Source organism: Glycine max, chromosome 19 (assembly GCF_000004515.6).
Source record: "Glycine max cultivar Williams 82 chromosome 19, Glycine_max_v4.0, whole genome shotgun sequence".
Classification (NCBI taxonomy): Eukaryota; Viridiplantae; Streptophyta; class Magnoliopsida; order Fabales; family Fabaceae; genus Glycine; species Glycine max.
In genome coordinates this window covers 50,971,882-50,977,176 of record NC_038255.2, presented here as the reverse complement: position 1 = coordinate 50,977,176, position 5,295 = coordinate 50,971,882, and the positions used below count along the sequence as shown (strand labels likewise).

Genomic DNA, 5,295 nt, shown 5'->3' with positions numbered 1-5,295 from the left:
TTGAAAAAAATCTGTTCAAAACGTTTTCTATTATCAGTTTTGGATCATTTTGGCCAAGTTTTTTAATTACTTAGACTGGTAACTCAACCGATTCATCTACTTGCAGACATATTAGTCTAATTCAATTTTTTTTATCAATGATATTTGGTAGTTGCCTCACAATAAAATATTTTAATTTTATATAAATTGACTTCGTATATATGTATAGTCCCCCCCTCCTCCTCTCGGGGTCTACTATGATTTTGGCGCTATATGCCAAATTTTGATAACATCCCTGTCACTTTCGTGTCCACGTTTATTCCAAATTCTGAAAATAATGTGTTCCGAATCATATGCAAATCACATTTGCAGCTGGCTCTATTCGAAAGAATTAAAGTAGACATCTGTTTATTAATCAGAAAAAGAAGTAGATATATGTTAATATTATTATATGCAGCTATTAGCATGTGGTATTTGTTAGGATATAATTAATCATATAAATAAAGCATAATTTCTTTATTAAAAAACGCCATTCTAAAAGCTCTCACTTTAGTCTTTTGTATCAAAATAATTCAGTACAGCAAAAAAATATCAAAATAATTCAAAAATCATAGTGTGGAATCACTCTAAATTCCTATGTTTTCTGTTTGGTCCTTAAATTTCTACATTTTTAATTTATAGATTTCCATTTTGGGGTGAGGTGAAGGACTGGACCAGTTTCTAGCAAGTCATGTTAGTGCTTTAAATTGAAGGGATAAAAAGAATTAGGACACAAAGTATAAATTTGTCTTGGAGAACAAACTATAGAGAGACAACTACATATGTCATATCATTACACCGCAAAAGTGTATAGCCTGGCTAAACCAACCTGAATTTAGACTTCGTCTTCCTTTGTTCTCATTTATTTCCTTCTTTTATGGACGAGTACACTCTCAAAAGTAGGCGCCTTATCAGTTTTTTAGGCGATAGTTTGCTTAAAATTAAAGACAATTTCATTAGATGTTTTAAAATTGACAGTGTATAATAATATTTGGCTTTTCTTTAGCTAGCTAACAAGTTGAAAACGACCTATATAAATAATCTTGGCTTATTTGTTATCCTTAATTACAAATCATGTTAGAATGCTATTATAATAAATGCTGTGCAATTTTAAGAAGAAGAAGAAAAACAATCTTAATTGGTCTGCGTGTCAAGGTACGAAAGATTAATTAGTAATCTCCAGTCTCCACTATATGGTTTCCGCTCGAGTATCAATCTTATTTCTACCAGATCTTGTGCCCTAAAGTACTCTAAAGAATATATAGGGCTTAGCCATAGTAGGTTAACTTTGATTAAAATAATTATATACATCTTATCTCAGTTGAGGATAAGCTAGACAAAGATTTCTATCATGTATTTTTCATTTCCCCCAATTTCCAGCTTACTAATTTGTCCACAAAACTTTAATAAGTAATGACTATAATTCTAATAGTACTACTTTGTGAGTTGTTTTTTTGAAAGAATTGAACACACTAGTATAGATGAACTATGTTCCATGGGGATGGTAAAAGGCCAAACATATATTTGTATGTTTTGTATCCAATTAATAGGTGTGTGGATGTTATGAGAGGGAGAGAAAAAACTTTTGAGACGAGCCTCCTAATTAAATGACAAAAGTTTTAGTTAATATTAATGGCAAAATATTCAACTCTATCACATGGTGGTCCAGTTTCCTTTTGAGTTAATGTTTAAACGCTATTTTTCCACGTAACTAAAATAGTGTTGAAAAAGTTTTGTCAGTCCATCCGATCGAGTGAGGCGTGGATTGATTTGGTTAACAGGGTAAAAAAAATTTAACGAACTTTTGAGCATAATATCGAAGACAATAAGGCCTTAATTATTATATATGATTGATATGTAGATATGCAAGAAAGATTTGGTGGAGGCAAATTTACTATTCAAGAGAGAGACAAAGAGAGAAGATAGGTTACCAAAACAGTGAAAAAAGTATTTAGCATGAGCAATATAGTAGATAGGACAAAGAGAAGGCATGGAGAGGGTTATGAATCTAGCACAGACTTGCTGATCGATCTAAAAACTGGATCTGCTACTATCAAGGGATAAAGGGAGACCACAGAAATAGGAGTGGGACCATATGTAAAGGAATGGGGACACAATGCAATTATACAAATCAACCAGATTGCTGGAAAAGGAACTTTATTCAGTGGTGGCGAGTTTACCCAAATAATTCCATATGAGATGTATATATAACTATATATATGGGGTACAGACACAGTGTGTATGGTAGGGGAAGGCAGAAAGAGTACAATAGGCCAAATAATAGCTGCAGCATGCAGCTGGCTAGGTAGCTGTAGATTGAAGCATATGTAATGTAATTACAGTTCCTTCCTTCATAGCTACCCTCCCTTCAATTCAATTCTAGTACCAAATTAGTTATTATTAAAAAAGAAAAAGAAATCAAACCCCACACTAGGAGTCTAGTCTCTCATTACAAGGCCCTCACTACCCTCTGAGAAAACCGTTGGGCTTTCTTCCTGTTGGGTCGCTTTCCAATCTTCAATTGCGTAGACTCTAACAAGTTTAGGCCACTAGGTGCTACAGCCCCCCCATCTTCTCTATCATTTATTCATGTATTACAGTAGCTTATGTTGCATTCCACTGCAAAATTATGTGGAGCCATCTGCATTCTGCCAAGCTGTATATATGTGTTCTTGCCAGCCCACCGCTCCTCTCCTGCCTTTGCTTTCTGTTTCCTCATTAAATACTTTAATATCATTTCCCTTAGCTAGCCACACCTCCTATTTAATACTATTAACAACTCTAGCTCTAGCTCTATTTTAATTTCATACATGGACCTAACTAATTCCCAAATTCATGTTCCAATATTTTTATAAAATACTATTAACGATTCGGTTCTTTCTTCACTTATGATTTGATCTTTATAAGCTGTCATTACGTTATAGCTGGCAGCATCTCTTCAATTCATTAAGATTATTTGGTCAATTATAAAACAGATTCAATTGGCATTATTATATTTATGTTAAGATTACTTATTTAAAAAGGTACAATTTCAACGTTTTATATATAAAAAAAAAACATGTTTATGTGCACCAAATGCCATTCATGATTAATTTTTACGCTAGTTTAATTTTAGTGGGAAGATTCTATTAGTAAATGAAGTAACTCATAACCCTTACTAATGGGCATAATAATACTTACTAATGGTTTAAAATTAGCGTATAATCCTTAATCTTTGAAACTTCTAAAACTTTATTTTCTATTTACTAATATTATTTCTATCACTCCCTTTAATTAGAAACTTTACAAAAAGAAAATACTAAGCACCAATCAACTCTTACTCTTAATCTTCTAAAATCTTTAAATTTGAGAGACTTTGTGAATGATCTTGTGTCTTCATATAAACTAGCTTCACCTCTTTGTTGACAATGAATTCTCTAATTAAATTATTCCTTATGCCTATATGCTTGCTTCATTCATGAAATTGGATATATTCTTAGCTTGGTGGACTTATTATCGACATATAAATCTTTGTACTTTCCTTTTGGCTCATGTTAAACTCCTTGAAGGAGTAGGTGAACGAGGAGTAGTTGAAAGCTTACCTGGCCTTGATCATTTTCTACAAAATATGAAAGGAAATCATAGGTGTCTTCTTTATCCTATTATTAATTATATGCTTTCTTCATCAAATTCTACATTTCCAATGTTTAGATTATATAACTTCTAGGCTTTTGTACTCATAATTGTTAGGTATACGTAAATTGTGTAATTAAATCACACAGCAATTATCTAATTTTTCTCTCTTTTATTACTTCTTTTTGTGTTAAACATTAGGAATTTAATATTTTTTTGAGTTTTTTATCTAGTAGGTGCTAAAACTAGTAAATTTATAGTATTTTTTGTGGTATACTTTTTGTAGAGACACAACAGAAGGCATGTAATAGAGTTGAAGAATTGGAGAGTCGCGCTCAGCACGCCAAACTCACTCATCGTGTGAAGATTGCTCAGCGCGATAGCCTTGCTTAGAGCTAAAAGTCACATAGGAAGCTAGCCTTCACGTGCATGTGCGATTAGCGCATGGTGCGCGCTCAGGCGACTCAGCGCATAGTCACTCATCCAGCTGAACTTTTTGCGCCGCGCTCAGCATGCAGTCTCACTTAGTGATAACTGTTAAATATGAGTTATTTTTTATAATAAAAATATATTGAAAATATCTTTTAAAATATTTATTTAGCAATTATTTTTGGCTTAAATGTTAGGAATTGATATTTTTCTTATTTATGGCTTACAGATATGAAAATGAGGGATTAATAACGAATAAGATCCATAAAATATAAAAAACATGAATAAGGAAAATTTTTGGCATCAGCCCAAGTCCACTCCAATAACTATAAAAAGGGAGTCAAGCCAAGGAGAAGACATACCACCCCGGAGACTCATAGTTCTCTAATGAATACATCATAAGCCTGAGTATCTCTAGTATGAGAAATCTTTCTAGCTTTATATGTTCTTTTTCCATCCCTTCTTTTCCATCAGTTTCTAAATCTTTTTTCAAGTGTAAGGTCTCTTATAACTATGAGAGGCTAAACCCTTAATTAGGGATTGACAAACCTAAAAAGCCAAAAGATATATTGTACACTTCATATTTATCAATGCAAACAAGTGTTTTCTTTTCTATTATCCTTTATTACTTTTAATTTCATGCATCATGCATCCTTGCATCATATTTGGAGGTTAGGTGCTCAATAGAGGGTAATCCTTGCTAGAAATACAAGGAAAGTCTTGCATGCATCTGTTTTAGGAATTAGTCGCTCGACATAAGGGTAATTTCTAATAGAACTAAAAGGAAGGGGTATCTTAATAAAATCATTGTTAGACATAGAGTGATTGCATTATGCCCATGCATCAAAACAAGCATCTAGAATTAGAACTTCATGCATTTTACTCTTTGCAAAAACATTTGGGAGATAGATAAGTAAAATAGACTTGTCATCATGAGACATCAGGGACAAGTATTCTAACAGACGTGGATAGGAAAAAATCCGAGTGTCAAATCCACGAGAACTTTGTTTATTATTAGCTTGATGCAAACCCAATTTACAAGTAAAAGATAAGGAATCTAAAATAATAGATAAAGAAAGATAGGAGATAAGATAAAGATTTAAAGATAAAAATAGAAGATAGAAAAGATAAAAGATTTAAATTAAAAGATGATAAAGATAAAGATAAAAAAGATAAGATAAAAAAATAAAAGATTAAGATGAAGATAAAGAAAAATAAATTCAGAATGTGATAATG

At 32.2% G+C, this 5,295-nt stretch overlaps 1 long non-coding RNA gene across 1 annotated transcript; it reads left to right on the top strand.

Moving 5' to 3' along the window:
• The first annotated feature begins 3,052 nt into the window (after positions 1-3,052).
• LOC121174148 (uncharacterized) lies at positions 3,053-4,672 on the top strand. Its single transcript, XR_005889994.1, has 2 exons — positions 3,053-3,642; positions 3,917-4,672. It is a non-coding gene; the product is annotated as an uncharacterized lncRNA (long non-coding RNA).
• The last annotated feature ends 623 nt before the right edge of the window (positions 4,673-5,295 follow it).